The sequence below is a fragment of the Sturnira hondurensis genome, unplaced genomic scaffold (genome assembly GCF_014824575.4).
Source record: "Sturnira hondurensis isolate 20B ecotype Veracruz unplaced genomic scaffold, ASM1482457v3 Scaffold0009223, whole genome shotgun sequence".
Classification (NCBI taxonomy): domain Eukaryota; kingdom Metazoa; phylum Chordata; class Mammalia; order Chiroptera; family Phyllostomidae; genus Sturnira; species Sturnira hondurensis.
The window spans coordinates 1726210-1747304 of NW_028081854.1; the positions used below are offsets into that span (position 1 = coordinate 1726210).

At 41.9% G+C, this 21095-nt stretch overlaps 1 protein-coding gene across 2 annotated transcripts in view; it reads left to right on the forward strand.

Annotated features, from left to right (window-relative positions):
• Positions 1 to 21095, forward strand: part of DCUN1D3 (defective in cullin neddylation 1 domain containing 3) — a 45866-nt gene that overhangs the window by 17284 nt on the left and 7487 nt on the right. The gene's annotated exons all lie outside the window — the stretch shown is intronic.

A 21095-nucleotide genomic window follows, 5' to 3' on the forward strand; every position in this document is an offset into this window, starting at 1 on the left:
TAGGGATATGGGGAACAGGAGCTGGGTGTTTCATGGGGAGAGCAGAATGTGTGGACCTGCCACTCAGTAGAGGTGGAGTCTGCCCTTTGCTTTTTGGCAGCTGCATCTGGCTTTCATGGCCCTAATTAGGACTTTAGTTCTTGGCCTTTTCTTGCTGCCATCTGAGACATAGCCCATTGTTTCCAGTGGTTCTGAAGAGATTAAGGGCCTTGATGGTCCACATCTCTCATCTCCTTGGACAATGGTGCCTGCTTCAGCCATTAGTTAAAAGTCTCTCTGTTATCAAGCAAATTCAGTAAATATGAGTGGAATAAGATACAATATCTCAGGGTATAAAACTAGCTGTGAGTCCTTTGAGTTCAGTGTGCAGTATTCAAAAAAGCTGCTGGCTTTTGCTCTGGTATCTGCAGGCACTTTAAGAGGGCTGCCTTTGTTAACTGAGGTAGAGAAGATGCAGTTCAGACCAGCACCAGACAGTTTCTCATTGAGGCTCACCCACTGGCAAACCTGGGAGCATCCTGGGATGCTACTTAGCTATGGCTTCATTACACCCTATGGACTTCTCGCTAACAGAGGCAGGACTGATGGCCATTATTAATATGAATTTTCTCCAAAGGACTGAGGTGCAGATCAAAGGAGGCATGACAGGATGCCATCTCCCTTTTTTAACCTCACAAGTTGGCTTTTGCTCCTTCAAGGTGAAAGTCTGCTTGAGTGAGGAGAGAAGGAACACATACTACTGGCTGAGAAGCTGTGCTGGCATCACATCTGGGAAGTGATGAGGTGGGCAGTGCTGGGAGGACAGGGTCCAGGAGAAACTGAACCTTAGGAACCTGTTCTTGAGAGAAGCAATGAAGAACCCTTAGAGCTCCATTCCCTTTGCTGTTGAGCGTTTGGTAACATCATCATACAATCAGAATTGGTGTGTCATTAAGAAAATTCTAAGGAAGAGAAAATGCAGTACAGATTAAAAAAAAAATCCGGGTAAATTGACTCATACAGTTCAAACCCATGTTGTTCAGGGGTCACCTGTGCTAAATAACTGTGCTAATAATAACAGTTCTCAGTATGTTGGACTCACTTATTTTGTCATCATTTAAGGCATTTGAAGTACATGGATTAGTGCCTTCAACAGAAGTACCCAGTATATATCAGTGATTATTATCCATTTAACAGCTATTTATCAAACATTGCTTATGTAGCATAGCTGAGAAGTACATAGGATCAAGAACTGGACAGGTAAAATTCCTGTTCCTAAGGCACTCACTTTCTGGTAGGGGATCAGATAATAAATAAGTCAACAAATAAGAATTTCAGAGAGAGAGAGTGGCCTGTGCTATGAAGAAATAAAGTACTATGCTGTATAAGAGTGAGGCGATTCTCTAGATTGGACAGGAAGTGCATCTCAGCGTTTGAGCTCAGACCCATCTGATACCAAGGACCCTCTGATTTCCCTAACCTCCAGGTGGGTTAGTGGAGGCACGGGGTGATTAACTGTGTGCTGGGGCACAGCAGAGCTTGGCTGGTCAAACCCAGTCATTCTGCACCCAGAGCATGGCCTACTCTTTCAGAAGGCATGTGCTGCAGGGCCAGCTGATGTTGAGTGGAGGGAGGGTGGGGCTGTAGTATAGATGCCTCTGAGAAGATGCACATCATTTCATGGTCCCCAGTCACAGGACACAGAATCTGAGTGTGTGTTGGGGTCCGAAACTGTATTCACATTTTTTGAAGGTATTGATGACCAAAACAGCTGGCTGGCTGATTTTAGGATTTTCTTTCTTTCTTTTCCTCCTTCAAGCAGATGAGAGTTTATGAAGTAGAGGGTGGAGAAGGTGCAGCAGAAATAGAAGTATGGAACTCCCAAACAGAACAGAACCTAAGACTCTTGGGGGGGGGGGGGGGTCAGGTATTCATTTGGCCAGTTCCTCCCCCATTGACACGGGCTTGTCAAGAGAAGAGGGAATAAGTCTGGTGGCAGGACTCATGGTTGCTCCTGGGCCTGGGAATAAACTCTGCAGAGATTTCAAGGCCAGGATGTAGGCTTAGGGTTGAGATTTAAGAGTGGTTGCAGCCAAACCCGGCAAGATGGCTGAGACTCTGAAGCCCTGGGTGACTATCCAGGTGGGCATCATGAGCTGGAAGTGCTGGCTCTGACCCTGGGGGATTAAAGGTGAGGGCAGCCACCATGCCCAGGCAGCCTGTGGGTACCATTGGGTTCTCATGAGTCTTGTGAAGAAAGTTTTCCTTGAAGCTTTTCTGATTGCTGCAAACACTGGGGCTAAAGCCCTCAATGCTCAGGGGCTGCTTTGGGTTCAAAGCGTGCTTTTAGTCACAAGGCCAGGAGTAGCCAAGCCATGTCTGGGTCAGGAAGCAGCCTGAGAAGACGGGTATCATAAACTCTGCCTCCTGCTGAAGTCATGAAAAGGACTGATTTTAGGATTTTCTCATGGTGTGTGTGTGTGTGTGTGTGTGTGTGTGTGTGTGTGTGTGTGTCTGTGTGTCTGTGTTTACCATTATAATCATTTTACATTTTTTATTGTAGTTTTTCCCTTACCATTTACCTCCTACACCTTCTTCCATCACAGAGTTATAGTAGACAGCATTGCAATGGCCATTAGGTGACGGCAGCTTTGGCATGAAGTGGACAGGGACTGGGCTGGGATCATCAGATGCCTTACTTTGCCAAGCATGTAACACCATGGTGCCAGGTGTCAGGTCGAGATCTCTATTTCAATTTAATTATTTGCTTATCTTTACAAATGATAATGTACCCTTTGGTCATAGGAGCACACATTTGAGAAATCAGTAACTATTCTGTTGGGGCCTCAAGTTTCACCCTACAGCGAACTTTATTTTCAATAGAGGTACATAGACAAGAGCATTTCCTGTCACTGACTTCAAAACGTAAATACTTTCTAAACGGCATTTTTAGTACTTGAAACCAAAGAAATTGTTTCAGTAATAGTAATTGAAACCAAGAGGGTAGCCAGGTTCTGGTCAGATCTGGTTTTTCAGTTTTATAGGATGTGGCTGTTATTTGTTAACACCTGAAGATCGGTCATATTGTTATTGTGCAAAGAAATTTCCAGGAGCTCTTGCTTTATGGCCTTTCATGTGGCATCTGAGTGCTGGGAGAAGGTTTCTTCTTGAAATGTAAAGATGAGAGAAAATGTATGCACAGCAGGCAAAAGCATGTGTATATCTGCTTGAAGGAAACTTAAGGCTGCAAAGATTGAAATTGGCAAGGTTATTTTAGCTCATTTGTAACACTATCTTGTAAATATCATCCTAATGGCCCAACTATAATGGAATTTTGCAGTTTGCACAGTTTTGGTGTTACTGGTCCTAATGTTCAGATATGGATCCCTTGATATATTGGGTTGAAATTGTGGCCCTGTAAGTTGGTCCCAGTTTGTGAATCAGAATGTCAAGGTATCAGATTTTCTCTTTTCTGTGAATAGAAGAAATGTGAGTAACAGCCAGTGTCTTGGTAGGAGTTCCTTTTATTACAGAAAACCTGACATTTGGCTTATGCAGAAAGGGAGTTTATTGGCTAACATAACAGAAATTTAGGCTTCAATCTGACTTTAGGTACAGTTGGATTCAGGGTGCAAATATGCCTTCAAAACTCATTTTCTCTTTGTCACTTGGTGGTGTTTTATTCTTGATTTCCATGGTAAGAGGCGATCATTTAACCTTTTTTAAAAAAATTTATATTTTATTGATTATACCATTACAGCTGTTCTATTCCCTCCCTTCATTCCCCTCCACCCTGCACACCCCCTCCCACCATTCCCCCCCTTTAGTTTATGACCACGTGTCTCAAGTTCTTTAGATTCTATATTTCCCCCACTATTGTTGCCCTCCCCCCTATCTGTTTTCTACCTACTGTCTATGCTATTTTCTGTACCTTCTCCCCCTTCTCCTCCTCCCACTCCCCTGTTGCTAACCCTCCATGTGTTCTTCGTTTCTATGGTTTCGCTCCTGATCTAGCTGTCTTCTTGGTTTGCTTTTGTTTTAGGTGTGGTTGTTAATAACTGTGAGTTTGCTGTCCTTTCACTGTTCAGATTTTTCATCTTTTTCTTAGATAAGTCCCTTTAACATTTCATATAATAAGGGCTTGGTGGTGATGAACTCCTTGAATTTGATCTTATCTGAGAAGCACTTTATCTGTCCTTCCATTCTAAATGAAAGCTTTGCTGGATAAAGCAATATTGGATGTAGGTCTTTGGAATTCATGACTTGGAATATTTCTTTCCAGTCCCTTCTTGCCTGTAAGGTCTCTTTTGAGAAATCTGCTGACAGTCTGATGGGAACTCCTTTGTAGGTGACTGTCCCCTTATCTCTTGCTGCTTCTAGAATTCTCTCCTTCATTTTAATCTTGGCTAATGTAATTATAATGTGCCTTGGTGTGTTCCTCCTCGGGTCCAACTTCTTTGGGACTCTCTGAGCTTCCTGGATTTCCTGGAAGTCTATTTCCTTTGCCAGATTGGGGAAGTTCTCCTTTATTATTTGTTCAAATAAGTTTTCCACTTGTGGCTGTTTCTTTTCCCCTTCTGGCACCCCTATAATTCGGATGTTGGAACGTTTAAAGGTGTCCTAGAGGTTCCTAAGCCTCCTCATTTTTTTGAATTCTTGTTTCTTCCTTCTTTTCTGGTTGGTTGTTTCGTTCTTCCTTCTGGTCCATTCCATTGATTTGTGTCCCAGTTTCCTTTTCATCACTATTGGTTTCCTGTGCATTTCCTTTCATTTCAATTAGTTTAGCCTTCATATGTTCCTCTAATTTGTGACTATAATCAACCAGTTCTGTGAGCATCCTGATCACCAGTGTCTTCAACTGTGCATCTGAGAGGTTCGCTATTTCTTCTTCACTTAGAGTTATTGGGTCTGGGGCTTTGAGTTCTTCTTGAGCCATATTTTGGACTGTTCGCACCTGTTACGTATGAGGAGCGGAGCCCTAGGTATTCACCAGGGCGGGGCAACTCAGTTGCTGGGTTGTGACGCTGTACGTGGGGGCAGAGTCAAAGGGAAGCAATGGTGGTCCCCTCTCCCACCTCGCGCTGCTGGGGTCCGTGCGTTTCGTCCCACTGCCCACGAATGTGCAACCACAGTCAGCCAGCTGCCTTGCATACTCACTGGGTTTGCCCACTGGGGCCTGCGCCGTCTGTCTCACTGCTCACTCCTCTGCTGGTTTATCTGCACGCAAATGTGTGACCTCTGTGGTCAGCCTGCCCCGCACCCTCACTGGGTCCGCGCTGCTTACCCCAGCTGCCTGCATGCCTGGGTCTGGGGATCTTTCCTGCCCGACCCCGCTCCACTGCTGGCTCTACCCCTCTTACCGGTCCGCTTGAACGGTTGGTTGTTGTCAGACTTCCATATAGTTCAATTTTCTGTTCTTTGGCTGCATCTTTGTTTACTAAACTTGTATTCAAACTTGGTTGTGGGAGAAGGCACAGTATTTCCACCTACGCCTCCGTCTTGGAGGAAGTCCCATTTAACCTTTGGATAGGCATTATTATTTTCCCTGGTACAGTTTCTGATCAGATTAGTATAGCAGCTCCAACCTCCTGTGTTTGCAGTACTTAATTCATTCTGGCTGGCTAAGGTCACCTGCTTATCCCTGATCCAGTCATTAAAGCTGGGGGCATGTGAGCTTTGGTGGGCCTGAGTCACATGGTCCATAATGAGCCTCACCGTACCACTTGGCCAACAGTGAGCAAGAGGGGTCTTTTGATGAAGAGCTTGGATGCTGGGAAGGCTAAAGACTCTGCTGCATGCAGTAGTAGTAGCCATGGCTTCATTTTGAATTAGAAAGCCCTTATAATAAGTCTGTGGGCCATATGATAAGGTAGGCTGGCATATTAATCATTTCCAGGGGTTCTACAGTCCTATTTTTTTCTTTTTAAATTCTCACCCAAGGATTTGTAGTTTATTTTAGAGAGAGAAACATTGATGGATACCTTTTGTACGTGCCCTGATCAGGGATGGAACCAGCAACCTTTGACACCACCACCTCATACAGCAGTGGTGTCAAACTCGTTTTCACCAGGGGCCACATCAGCCTCGAGGTTGCCTTCAAAGGGCCAAATGTAATTTTAGGAGTATAAACGTGACTACTCCTTAACAGTTAAGCTAGAACTTGGTGCTGCTGCCAGCAGGCTGATGTGGCCCCTGGTGAAAACGAGTTTGACACCACCGCTGCATGAGGTGGTGGTGTCAAAGGTTGCTGGTTCCATCCGTGATGAGGTCACGTACAAAAGGTATCCCAAACAAGGTGGAGGGCCAGATTTAGCCTGCAGGCCTTGTGTTTGCCACCTGTGATGTACAGGATGACACTGCAACCAACTGAGCTGCTGGGCCAAGGCCCACAGTTCCATTTTGAGCAAACCTCATGCTTCCTGGGAATGTGATTTCCCTCAGATTCTGGCTGGTACATTGGCCAGACCCTTCTACCCTTGTTGCTAAACCAGTATAATAAGGGGACTAGTATTCATCAGACCTTTATATAGGAATCATCCTTTCTCTTCTTTCTTCTTCTTCTTCTTTTTTTTGGGGGGGGGGGTGGAGACAAGGGAGAGAGGTTGATTTTTCTTTTGAAAGAATAAATTTGGGAAATTCATATATAAATGAAAGATGTCCTAATGATTAATCTCTTTCTGCCCTTCAACTCCTGCCCCTACTCACTATTTACCAACACTGCCTTGCAGTCTTTGGAGCTAGAACCATTGGATTTATCAGCCTTTCTGAAGTGATTTACAGTGAAGCAAGTGGTTTCCTTCTTTACCTGTTTTCCATCTTCCTTTGGTAGTTTGGTATTTTTCCTTAAAGGTAATATCTTAATGTGCTTTGGGTAAGGATTTTTTAATAATTTAATTAGGTGGCCAGTATTATAAGATGATGTTGGGAGAGATATACACTATAATATATTGCCATTATGTGAATCACTACTTTTTTGGAATTCATGTTGGATAATTTATATAATTTTTTTGCATATACTTTGATTTGTTGGTTTCACTTCTAGGAATTTATTCTCAGGAAATAATTATAAAGATTTTAGTTTATTAGCTGCGTATCCTGTTTATTGTCCTATTATTGTCCAACAATGGGATTAAATGAACAAATTGTGGTACCCCGATCTAGTGGAAGACTTATATGACTATTAAATATGTTTTAAAAGAGTCTCAACCTTTTTGTACCCCCTTTGCAGTACAGCACCAAAGTTTTGACAGATTGAATAGTAGAATGTAAATAGTGTGTGGGTTACATGAAATGGCTGGTGCATTAGTAGTAATGCTAGTACTACTATTGAATTGCTGCTCTTTTAAAAGCATTGTATGAGATGAGAATATTGATATACCAAAGTGGCAATGGAAAAGTTTGCAAAAAAGAATGTACAGTACAACCCCAGTTTTGTTTAAAAGTTCCATGTGCATAATATGTACAAGCATGGGGCCATCCATCTCTGTGTGCTGCCTATGTGTGCTCATAGAAGAGACTGTGTGGATAGACTCCCACATAATAATTGTGGATGACAGGTTACTAGGGGACTTTCTTTTCCTTTTGCCTTGTATTTTCTAAACTTTATATAATAATGTGGAATGCTTCTGAATTTGGCAGCTGAGAGAAAGCCTTAGTGGCCTCCCTTCTCTGACTAGCTTATTGGGGTGGCTGAAAACATATTTTTTGATTGTACAGATCTTTTTTCTGTCCTTCTTCCTCTTCCTGCTAACTATGCATTAACAGTCAGCTGCCATCTTGGGCCTCTAGGAAGAAACGTAACTGTGGCCTTAATGGATTTGGGTTTTTTTCCTTAAAGAATTAGCAAACATTTTAAGAGATTGATGAATTACTATGTGGTGAATCTGAGGCCTACTTAGAGGAAATGTGGCTCTGGGAATCACATGGAGACATTTGTGGTCACTCACTTACCTCTACGGCATGTCATCTTTGTATGGGTTTCCTTCCTCATCTTTTGATTCATTTCACAAGTTCCTTTCTTACCTTTCTTTGGCTTAAATGCAAAAACCAGGTATCATCCCCAGTTAACTATTTTTCAGTCGGATACTGACAACTGAATTCCTGAAAAGATAACTGAAAAGTGAAGAGTTGGTATGGTAATTGGATGTTGAGGATTAATCATCCTCAACCTGAGTGGCTGGTATCCACATGCTAATGGAAGCAGGGAATTTGTGCCTGGTCAGTGGTCTACTTTCCGCTGGGTCCAAGGTATCCGTCTGCTAGGTAAGAAGACAAGCTCCAAGCTTAAAATCAGAGACAAAGAGTGTGGCAGATGTGTCATTTTTATTATGATGCCATGTAGCACACACCCAGTACAGCCCAGCCCTCTGGTTTTAAACAGGGGAATGACAGAAGAGGATGGGGAAAAGGCAAATAGTGGCCAGCCTAAGACTGTGCCCTCAGTGGGGCTGTCTGCACAGAAGTAGGTAGTGTGACAGCAAAAATTATTCCAAATGTGGGTCAGTAAAGTGATACGACTCCTTTTGGGTTATTTTGAGTTATGTGGGATTCATCATATAGTTCAGTTCTGGAGTCCAGAGACCCAGAAGGCTTTATGATTTGGTATTTGGAAATTTTATAGTGCATGTGTGGGTTGGCTTGGCTGTATTTGGCAAGTAGTATTTGTTCTAGCAGCCTAAACTGGCTGCAGTCCTCACGTCTTAACTGGGTAGATAATCTTATTAGTGTATTTGAAGTATGCAAGGTAAGGAACAGTAAGAACATGTTAAAAAGAAAAGAAAAATTACTTTGTGCAAACCCGATTGGTCTTAGGAACTAAAGATTATTTTACAGAAACATAACCAATTGGTTTATTTTCTTCAAAAATTTTTTTCTTTCCTTTCTTCCTTTCTTCCTCCCTTCATCCTTGTTCTCTCTCTCTTTTTTTTTTTTCATTTTTAAGATTGGTTGATGTAGAAAGTCACGTGTTCCTACCAACCCTAATTACAACTCTTGTCTTAGCTTGCTGCTGCAGTACATTTTAGGACAAAAAGCTGTTTAAAAGTATGAAAATAGCAGCAGATGAGGCATGTGTGCTTTAGTAGAAGGAACAGCTTCCTCTCCCAAGTTGCTCTGGGTAAGACCTAATTTCCAAAAATGATCTTGTAAATCCCAAGTTCCAGGTGACAGCAAGCGACTGCATTTACAGTACTCAGCCTTCATCCACATTAATTCTGCAAATTTACTTTTTAGGAAGTAACTTACAAATAGGCACCACCCAGTCCCAGCCTTTTCTTGGTTGGTCATTCAGCTTCTACAGCTGCCTGGTGAGAACAGGGGCCCTTGTGATCTTGGATTTGAGACTCCCCATAGTTGTGCAGCGGCTTCAGCCTCTGGCAGCCAGTGAAGAGCTAAGGAACTCATGTCCTCGTGTTCTCTGGCCTTTGAGTATCTGGCAGATAGAGTAGGGAAAAAAGCATGCACCTGACTAGCTCTACCAACTGTTTAGTTGAAAGTTTGAAAGATGGATTTCTTGTTGCTGATACGTAGAAAGATCAGCATTTGTCAGTGGCTCCTTGCTCCTGAACAGAATCTGCATAGGAAAAGAATGAGAAAGGTAGATTGGATTAGTCCCTTCTCCCAAGGAAGCCTTGCTGATACTGATGCTGGTATTTGGTGCTAGCATTTGCCTCCTGATTTTAGTTGCTTATTTCCCAGGGCTGTTTCCTTAGGTGACAGGCTCCCTTTAGCAGCTATCATAGCATTCCTCTGTGGTCTTCCTGACCAACCAGCTGCAGTATGGAGCCAGCTTGTTCTGGTCTGTTTTCCATATGTCAGGGCCTATTGCTGACTCTGGAGAGATCAAACTAAGATGATTAAGGAGAGAGGGAAGGCTGGAACAGCAGGGTAATTTTTCACTCCTTATTCAGATAGGTGTGGCCCTGCTTTCACTCTCCTTTTGGTCTTACCTGATTTTCTGTTAGCTTGAATAGGCTTGGGCAAGAAGTGTGAGAGCCGTTCACTAAGGAGGAAAGTGTCTGCCTTCAGAAGGCTTGCAAATTTAGAACTTTATCCTCTTTGGGTGACAAAAAGTGAAGGTAATTCCACAATAGCCCAGACCCCATAATGTTAGGATCCCAGAAATTCAGAGAGGTTAAATGACCTGTTCAAGGGTACATATTGCTCAGGGGGATCCCAGACCAGAACTGAAGACTTCCTGGAAGTTAGTTGACTCTGTTCTTGTTGACTAAGTACCCCTCGAGAACACCCAGGTGTTGATAATGTATCTTTTCTTCTTGGGCATTGTCATCTCCTTAGGGGAAAGGTATTATCCTGGCAGACAGAGAACAGAGTAAGGCCAGTAAAGTGGAATGGCACATTTAGAATCAGACACCAGGGCTGGAATCTTTTTTCCTTTATAGACTGGTATATGGCCTTTACCCAAATCCCTTAATCTCTATTCATTTTCCCCTCTGTAAAAAGATTATATTCTCTTCCACATACTGTTGTAGTGGGTTAAATGTGACAATTTATATCAGTCTCCTCAGTGAATATATGTAACTTAAAAGATAACTGCTATCAATACATGTTTTATTTTTTAAATTGTATTTATGTATTTTTAGGAATGGGGGAAGGAAGGGAGAAAGGGAGAGAAACATCAGTGTTTGGTGGCCTCTTACGTGGCCCCCACTGGGGACCTGTCCTGCAACTCAGGCTTTTGCCCTGACTGGGAATCAAACCTGTGACCCTTCAATTCACAGCCTGTGGTCAATGCACTGAGCTACACCAGCCAGGTTTATCAATACATATTTTAAAATCACCTCTCAGCGTGAACGAACTGGATGTGCCCTTTGCCTTCCTCCATTCCATTCCATGCTCCAGTCATTGGAGGACTCGGAACAGGCCTTGTGGTCTGACAGACTGATTCCATTTCCTAGCTGCAATGCTGAGTAGTGAAAAAACCTCTTTCCTAATGTTTACAAGCTTTGACAGTCCAGTGGTTAGGAAGTATGAGGGTGAGGATGTGTGTGAAGTGTGCAACCCATGACCCACAACTGTGAGTTCCTCCTTGTTAGTCCCTCCACATTTCTTTCTGTAACAGGAGTTCACACTCGTTTCTCCTATTCCTGTCTCCTATTCCATTTTGCACTGTGTCTGTGTGGCTTAGCTCTTAATGGTTGTTCAGTTCCCCAAGAGGTGAATTTTTTCTCAGCAGTAGACAGTAAGTCCTAGAAAACAGGAACTAGCCTGATTGTCACTTCACAGAACTCCATGAGAGATGGAAGCCGCTTCCTGGTTGCTCTTTGGGTTAGAGCCACCTGCAGAGATCATAGCCTACGGGACTGCCCTCAGCCCATCAATGCCACCAGCTCCAGGCCTGGGTCCAGGCAGGCAGCCAGCCAAGCCCATGCACAGGAATAGCAGCCAGGGTTGGCCCAGGGAAAGAGGGAGGTTGAAGGCTGATGTTCATAGAGGGGGGAGGAGAGAGACAGAAGCCGCTGGAGCTGAAGTTGAAGAGGAAAACCTGGAGACTGATCTTGGTCCAGCATAGGCTGAGCAGTTGCTGTCTTCTATCTTTCATGTAATCCCTAAGTTACAACTGTTTTGTTTTGTTTTTTCCTGTATTATTTCTGCCTTTTCTTTCTCTCCACCCTCCTTATCCCTGGCTCCATTCAACTCATTTTTGCCACTTAGCAGAAGGAGGTAGCAGTCACTGTGAGCAGAGTTGCTGTGGGCTCTGGGAAGTCCCACATGCCCGTATACTGTGGCAAAGTGGGATGGCCACAGAAAAGGGCACTGTTACAAGGGAGGTTTTATTCTGTCGTGAACTTTTTGATATTAACAACTCCAATAAATGGCTGAGTCCTTTCTATGAGTCAGGTATGGGCAGAGCATTTTACATGAATTATCTCATTTACTGCACCCACCAGTCCTTGAGGTCCAGCTGTCCAATTTTAAACTTACCTGCTGAAGCCACGTAGCTGGTTCCATTCTGATGACACAGATTCAGGTTTATCTGCCTGCTAAGCTTACCCTCTTAATTATTCTACTTTTTCTGACTCCCTATGTAGCTCCTTGACACTGGTGTGCCTTTACTACTTTTTCTATGAAATGAGGATGTCTTCCCAGAGCTACATTTATGTGTATCTATTATAATGTACTAATAAGTACTGAGTGGTATTCATTAATAGTGATGCTGTTACTGATGACATTTGATTCTGGAGTACCCAGACTGTTCACTTCAAACACTTAGCAAGAGGACTGAATGGGAAGGCATTTCCATTAAATGAGTATAATAAATGAATAGTTAGAAATTCTGTCTTTTGCAAACTTACAAACCTGGGAATAAGTGGAAAGGGAAGGACTCTGGAACTGGCTGGAAGCTTGCCCATTGGACAGGGAGTGACCAGTGATTCAGAATATCCCTAGGGAAGATCAGTCAGTACTTAGCTTGATTTTATTCAGGATCTGTCACAAGGAGTCTTATTTTATGTAGAACCTGATCTCCCAGGTATTTCTGGGCAGTGGTGCCTTTAAGCAGAAATGGTGCCATGGTTCAAGGGACTGTTTTTTGAATAAGACCCAAGTGCATGAGTAAAGGAGGGGTTGGTGTCCTGGCAGGGTCTGGGAAACAGTAGCCTAGAGCCCATTGTTCAGATGGGACAAGCTGGGGTTTCTGGTAGGCTAACCAGATACTACTTGGCTGATAATAGTTATCATATTAAGTGGCTTTAGGAGGTAGGGAGACATTGTGTGACAGGTACCCTTTATCTGCATTTCCTGATGCATCCTTACAACAGTGAAGCAGATATTTGCAAGCTGAAGAAATTCACGTGTCAGTCAGGGTCAGATAGCACTGGCAGAGCTGGATCTCTGAACCATACTAGTGGGCTGAAGCTTCACAGGGTTAGGGCCTCTGGAATCACTTTAGTCCCCACCTCTGGGAGGCTGAGCCCAAGGGCATATGGTCTACCTGGATCACCAAGGACTCACCTGGGAGAGGGCAGTGAATAGGACACCTTCCTTGAGCACTGGGCACAGACCACATGTTGCTCTCTTTCCAGTGGCTGGCTGATGGAAAGATTCACTACTCTGGGGTTGTGTGGTAACACTCTTGAGTTTGGGACCCATTTGTTTCTGGGCTTTCCTCTAGGTGCACTGTTATGGGTGGGCTCAGCAGGTAAGGGTCATGGTTTCTCAAGCCCGACATGCCATTTTTGTGTTTGCGATGTTAGGTAATTTGCTTTGTGCCTCAGTTTTGTCTTTAAATGGGATTGTGGTGAGGATATTTGAGTTTTAATGTCCATACTAGTGCTTTTTCTTTGTACTAATGCCCAGCATAATATCAAGTGTTCAATAATTGATAACTGCTATTACTAGTTATTAGCCAACAACTAGTGGGACCAGGAAAAATTTCAACTGTAAAATGCTTAATTAAGTGTGGGTAGCCTGGGACCCAGGGTTGGGCATTGTGATTGAGCCTGGGGAAAACGTGGGAACAGAACTAGAAGGTAGACATAATAGAAGAGAGCCCACTGCATAGTCAGGTGGCTGTCCTCACCGTCATATATGAAAACATTTTCTCCTGTCTTGAGCCTACCACTTGCCTCAGTACTTGGCGGGAATGGGAGTATTTCAAAGATGGGACCAGAATGAAAGAAAGGGATGTAGTGCTGGCACTTGCTGATTGATCATCTTTTTAAATTGATTTTCCCCTTCTTTTTCTCATCTGCTCAGCATGTTAAAAGCCTTCAGGTTTCAGCTGGCTGTACTGTATCAGATCATCAAAGATGCTCTTAACTTGGGGGGCTGAGTGTGTAAGTTGGATTTGGGGTCTTTGGGAAGCCCACCTTTTTTGCCCCTACCTGAAGGCTTTGGCACAAGGTTTTGGAGGAAGCTGTTGCAGTGACACATCTGTCTGGTGGGAGTGGGGTGAGTGTTCTGAAGTAGGTAGGTCAGAGGGAGGCCAGGAAATCCTCTTACCCTACCTGGTACCTGGGTCTTCCTCAGCAGCAGGAGCTGAGTAACAAACCTTGGTAAGCAGGTTTCCTGGAATTAGAGTTGCCAGTTCACAAGTATGGAGGGGAGGGTGGAGTCTGGGCCTTTTGTTTCTTTTGGTGCTCTAGTATTTAGAAACACAAACCTGGAAATCAGACCCCCCCCCCCACATGGTATATTCCTGCTTGTTTTGAGATAATTCAGCTCAAACAGTTGCTTCCCTTATATGCTTACTAAGCTATGCTTTTGTCTTAGGCGTTGAACTCTTAAAGCATAAAAAGACTTAAAATGCATATTAGGGTCTGTCATTTTCGACATCAAAAACTGTTTAAGGGTTTCAGTGTGTTTTTGAAGCCTAAGTGAAACTGTGAGTCTTTTGAGGGCATGTGCAGGCATAGACGTGTCTCTGTTCATTTATCCTTTTTGAGGGTAGAGAATAGGACACACCCAATAAAATGAATCTCCTATAACTGCAGAATGATTCTGGTCTTCATTTTAAACATGTACACTCAGACTTCCCCTTAGAATTCCTTTTGATAATAATCTTGAATTTATCCAGGCACTATGTGGAGGAAGCTGAAGTTCTTTTTTAAAGTTCAAAGCTTCAACCTTCTGTAAAAAGCACCCTCTATCCTATTATCAGTCTCCTAAGCCCACTGAACTTGTATCATGAAGGTTCTTAGAACAGAGGCATGGTACTAATATTGGTTGGTCCACTTTCCCTATTATACTTCTGGCTCCTGGTCTAAATTCTATTAACATTATAACTTGAGTTATAGAAGGTGGTACAATTTTATAAGTACAGGTGTTCCTCCACTTATTGTGGGTTTTGCCCCAGTAAACCTGTCACAGGCTAAAAATATTGTAAGTCAAAATGCATTTAATATACCTAATGTACCAAGCATTCCAGCTTAGCCTAGCCTACCTTAAATATGCTCAGAATTTATGTTAACCTATAAAATCATCTAACACAAAGGCTGTTTTTATAATAAGTGTATCTCACGTAATTTATTATACACATAGTTTTTGCAGCATTGTAAGTTGAACCGTCATAAGTCAAGGACAGTCTGTATTAATTTGTAGATAGATCTTCTAGTGGACTAGTCAGAAGTAAGAATTAAGAGTCCTTGTAGACAAGGACATTAGGGAAATTGTCTTACTCCTGGCCCAGAACTTTTAAATTCTTTAAAAAACACTTCCTACCCCTCGCTTGGATTGAGTGCTTGGATTCAGTGGATTGAGTGCTGGCCTGCAAACCAAAGGGTCGCTGGTTCCATTCCCATTCTAGGGCACATGCCTGGGTCCCCAGAGGCAACCACACATTGAAGTATCTCTCCCTTTCTTTCTCCCTCCCTTTTCCTCTCTGAAACACATACATACATACGAACATATATACATACATACATACATACAATCTTTAAAAATATAAATAAAAAAACCTTTTAATTACCTAATAATAAACCACCATGATGGGTTTGTTATGCAGACTTTTCTTTTCCATGCAGCAATTTCCCTACCATTTAGAGATTGTATTTGCATAAATCAGCCCTGCTTTTAAGATGGAGACAACCTTTTTTTAAAAAAATTGTTCAATTACAGTTATCCCAGTTTTTCCTGTTGCTCTTCCCTGCCCAGTCCCCCACTCCCACCATAAATCCCCACACAGTTGTCCATGTCCATGGGTCCTTTATACATGTTCCTTGACTTGGCTCTTCCCCTTCTTTCTTCTGTTATCCCCCACCCCCACCCCTCTACTTACTGTCATGTCAGTTTGTTCTTTATTTCCATCTCTCTTATTCTGTTTTGGTTGTTTGTTTTGTTTGTTTGTTTTGTTGATTAGGTTCCACTTACAAGTGAAATCATATGGTATTTGTTTTTCCCTGCCTGGCTTATTTCATTTAGCATGAAACTCTCCAGTTCTGTTCATGCTCGTGTCAAGATTAGCAGTGCTTTCTTTCTGCTGTTTAGTGTTCCATTGTGTACCACATTTGTACCACAATTTTTTCATCCACTCATTTACTGATGGGCACTTAGGTTGCTTCCAGCTCCTGGCTATTGTAAATTGTGCTGCTATGAACATTGGGGTGCATAGGTTCTTTTGGATTTGTGTTTCAGGATTCTTAGGTTATACTCCCAGCAGTGGGATCACTGGATCAAAAGGCAATTCCGTCTTTAATTTTGGGGGGAAAATACCATACTGTTTTTCACAGTGGCTATACCAATCTGCATTCCCACCAACAGTGCACCAGGGTCCCCTTTTCTCCACAACCTCACCAGCACTTGTTTGTTGCTTTGTTTATGGTGGCCATTCTCACTGGTGTGAAGTGGTATCTCATTGTGGTTTACTTTGTATCTCTCTGATGGCTAGTGATACTGAGCATCTTTTCATATGTTTCTGGGCCCTCTGTGTCCTCCCTAGAAAAGTGTCTATTCATTTCCTTTGCCCATTTTTTTAAATTGGATTGTTTGTCTTCCTGGAGTACAGTTATGTACATTCTTTATATATTTGGGAGATCAAACCCTTGTCTGAGGTATCATTGGAAAATATGGTTTCCTTTACGGTAGGTTCCCTTTTCATTTTGCTGATGTTTTTTTCTTTATCTGTGCAGAAGCTTTTTAATTTGATATAGTCCCATTTGTTTGTTTTTCCTTTATATCCCTTGCCCTAGGGGAAATGTCAGTGAAAATATTGCTGTGTGGGATATCTGAGATTTTCCTGCCTATGTTCTCCTTTAGGACTTTTATGGTGTCACAATTTATATTTAAGTCTTACATTCATCTTTAGTTTATTTTTGTGTATATGGTGTAAGTTGGTGGTCTAGTTTCTTCTTTTTTTTTTGCAAGTACCTGCCTAGATCTCCCAACACTATTTATTGAAGAGGCTTTTTTTACTCCATTTTATGCACCTCCCTCTTTTGTCAGATAGTAATAGATCACAGAGGCATGGCTTTATTTGTGGCTTGTTTGTTCTATTCCATTGATCTGTGTATCTGTTCTTATGCTAGTATGAGACTGTTTTGAATACAGTGGCCTTGTAATATAGTTTGTCAGGTATTGTGATACCTCCTACTTTGTTTTTCTTTCTTAAAATTGCTGAGGCTATTGAGGGTCATTTATGGTTCCATATAAATTTTTGAAATATTTGTTCTATATATGTCATTGGTATTTTAATAGGGATTGCATTGAATCTATAAATTGCTTTGGGTAGTATGGGAATTTTAATGATGTTAATTCTTGCAATCCATGAACATGGTACATGCTTCCATTTATTGTGTCTTCCTTAATTTCTTTCTTCAGTGTTCTTTAGTTGTTTTTTTTTTTAAAGATTTTATTTATTTATTTATTTATTCTTAGAGGGGAAGGAGAGAGGGAGAGAAACATCAATGTATGGTTGCCTTTTGTGTGTCCCCTGCTGGTAGTTAGCCTGCAAGGAACTGGCCTGCAACCCAGGCATGTGCCCTGACTGGGAATTGAACCGCAATCGCCTGGTTCGCAGGCCCGCACTCAATCCACTGAGCTATGCCAGCCAGGGCTTTAGTTTTCTAAGTACAGATCTTTTATCTCCTTGTTTAAGTTTATTCCTAGGTACTTTATTTTTCTTGTTGCTATAGTAAATGGAATTTTTTCCTGATTTCTGTTTTGATTATTTCTTTGTTGGTGTGCAAAAATGCCTTCAATTTCTGAATATTGACTTTGAATCCCACTGTTTTGCCAAATTCACTTATCAGATCAAGTAGTTTTTTGGTGAAGGATTTTCTGTATATACTATCATGTTATCTGCAAACAATGACAGTTTTACTTTCTCCTTTCCAGTCTGGATGACTTTTCTTTCGTTTTCTTATCTGATCACTGTGGCTAGAACTTCCAGTACTGTGTTGAATAGAAGTGGTAAAAGTGGGCATCCTTGCTTTGTTCCTCATCTTATGGTGAAAGCTTATAGTTTTTGTCTGTTGAGTATGGTGTTGCCTGTAAGTTTCTCATAAGGCTTTATTCTCTTGAGGTATACTCCCTCTACTCCCACTTTGCTGAATGTTTTTATCATAAATGGGTAGTGTACTTTGTCAAATGCTTTTTCCACATCTATTGATATGATCATGTGTTTTTTGTCTTTCACTTTGTTTATGTGATGTTATGTTTATTTTTTAAATATATTTTATTGACTGTGCTATTATAGTTGTCCCATTTTTTTCTACCCTTTATTCCCCTCCACCCTGTACCACCCTCCTGTACCATCATTCCCCCATCTTAGTTCATGTCTATGTGTCATACATATAAATAGTTTGGCTTCTCCAATTCCCATACTATTCTTAACCTTCCCCTGTCTATTTTGTATCTACCATTTATGCTTCTTATCCCTGTACCTTTTCCCCCGTTCTTCCCCCCACCACCTCCCTGCTGATAACCCTCCCTCTGGTCTCCATTTCTGTGATTCTGTTCTTGTTCTATTGTTTGCTTAGTTTGTTTTTGTTTTTTTAGGTTCACTTGGGGATAGTTGTGTTTCTTGTCATTTTAATGTTTGTATTTTTTATCTTTTTCTTGTCGAAATCCCTTTAGCATTTCATATAATAAGGGCTTGGTGATGATGAACCCCTTTAACTTAATATCTGGGGAGCACTTTACCTGCCCTTCCAGTATAAATGAAAACTTTGTTTGATAGAATAATCTTGGATGTAGGTCCTTGCTTTTCAGACTTCAAATAGTTCTTTCTAGCCCCTTCTTGCCTACAAGGTTTCTTTTGAGAAATCAACTGATAGTCTCCTGGGAACTGCTTTGTATGTATCTGTTTCCTTTTTTGTTGCTGCTTTTAAGATTGTCTTCTTATCTTTAATCTTAGTTAATGTAATTGTAATGTACCTTGGTGTGTGCTTCCTTGGGTCCAACTTCTTGGGACTCTGAGCTTCCTGGACTTTTTGGAAGTCTATTTCCTTTGCAAGGTTAGGGAAGTCCTCCATTATGTTTTCAATTTCTTGCTCTTTCTATTCTCTTTCTGACATCCCTATGATTCAGATACTGGAGCATTTAAAGTTGTTTTGGAGGCTCCTAGGCCTTTCCTCATTTTTTGAATTCTTGTTTCTTCATTCTGTCCTGGTTGAATGTTTATTTCTTCCTTCTGGTCTAAACCATTGATTTGAGTCCTGGTTTCCTTCCCTTCACTGTTGGTTCCCTGTGTGTTTTCCTTTATTTCATTTTTCATAGCCTTCAGTTTTTCCTCAGTTTTTTGACCATACTCAGTCACTTCTGTGAGCATCCTGATTACCAGTGTTTTGAAATCTGCATCTCCTCATCACCTAGTTGTATTTTTTCTGGAGCTTTGATCAGTTCGTTCATTAGGGTCATATATTTTTGTCTCGGCGTGCTTGTTATGGAGTAAGGGGTGGAGCCTTAGGTATTTGCCAGGGCAGCCCAACCCCAGGTCACTGAGTTATGGCAATATGTGGAGGAGGGGTCCAAGTGGGAACAATGCTGCTTGTTCAGCCCTTGCTGGCTTCCAGTCTCCTCCAGCGATACCCACAAGCAAATTGGGCCCTTAGGATATTGACTCCCAGGTGGGTGGTTTTGTGTAGGTTTTAGAACCCTGTGTGTCTCCCCAGTGAACTCTCCTGTGTGGCTGGGAGTTTCTCCTTCTGCCTCAACCCCCCTGGGTTTTTACTCCCAGAGGTTTTGAGGCTTTTATTTCCCTGCACTGGAACCCTGGGTTGCACAATCTGTCTCTCTCCCTTGTTTTTCCTCCCAGTTTATCCACATGCAAATGAGGAACCGCTGGCTCCTCCAGCCACCACCTTGCAGTAAGTCTTCTCTGCCATGGCTGCCTATTTCTATCCCCCGTAACAGTCTGGATGAATGTTTCTTCTTTAACTTCTTAGGTGTTGGACTTCCATACAGTTTGATTTTCTGGCAGTTCTGGTTATTTATTTATTTATTTATTTTAGTAAATTTGTTGTTGTCCTTTTGTTTTAGCAAAGAGGCAGAGTGTATCTGCCTATGCCTCCATTTTGGCTGGAAGAAGCTATTACATTTATTGATTTGTGAATATTGTACCATCCTTGCATCCCTGGGATGAATCCCACTTGATGGTGGTTTATCACCTTTTTAACATATTTCTGGATCTGGTTTGCCAATATTTTGTTAAAGATTTTAGCATTTTTATTCATCAGCAATATAGACCTGTAGTTTTTCTTTGTTGTCTTTGTCTTTTGGGGGATTAGTACGATGCTGGCCTCATGAAGAGAGTTTGGGAGTCTTCCTTCTTCTTGGGTTTTTTGGAATAGTCTAAGAAGGATAGTGGTTATTAGCTCTTTCCTAAATGTTTTGTATAGTGCTCCTGTGACCCCATCTAGTCCATGGCTTTTGTGTGCCGGGAATTTTTTGATGACTGCTTCAATTTTGTCAGCTGGTATTGGTCTATTCAGGCTCTCTGCTAGTTCTTGATTCAGTTTGGGAGTATTATATGTTTCTAGAAATTTGTCCCTTTTGCCCAGGTTTTCATACTTTTTTGCATATAACTGTTCATAGTAATTTCTCACAATCATTTGTACTTCTGTGGTATTTGTTGTAATTTTTCTTCTTTTGTTTCTGATTTTATTTATTTGAATCCTCTTTCTTTTTTTCTCTTGAGTACTCTGGTTAAAGGCCTGTCGATTTTCTGTTATCTTTTCATAGAACTAGCTCCTGGATTTATTGGTCCTTTGAATTGTTCTTTTAGTCTCTATGTCATTTACTTCTGTTCTGATCTTGATTTCCTTCCTTCTACTTCCCCTGGGCTTTGTTTGTTATTGTTCTTCCAGTTCTTGTAGATGTAGGGTTAGGTTTTTTTTTATTTGAAATGTTTCTATTGGCGACACCCTCTTGGAGGACTGAGTCTGAAGGCCTATAGGACATTAATAGATAGTGTGAACTTGGCTTGCATTCTACCTACATACTACTTTGCAGAGGATCTGAGGTGGGGAGAAAAGCAGCTCGGGGACTGGGAAGCTTGGCATGGACTACAGGTTTTGTGCATGGCTCCTAAGGTAGAGAAGGGGCATTTCACACACTATGTGGGAGTCTCAGAAAGGACTCTGAAGAGATCAGAGACAAATTTTACTTTGCTCTTTGGCTGGGACTCTTCTCGTAGCCTTGACTCTTTACCTCATCCTTTG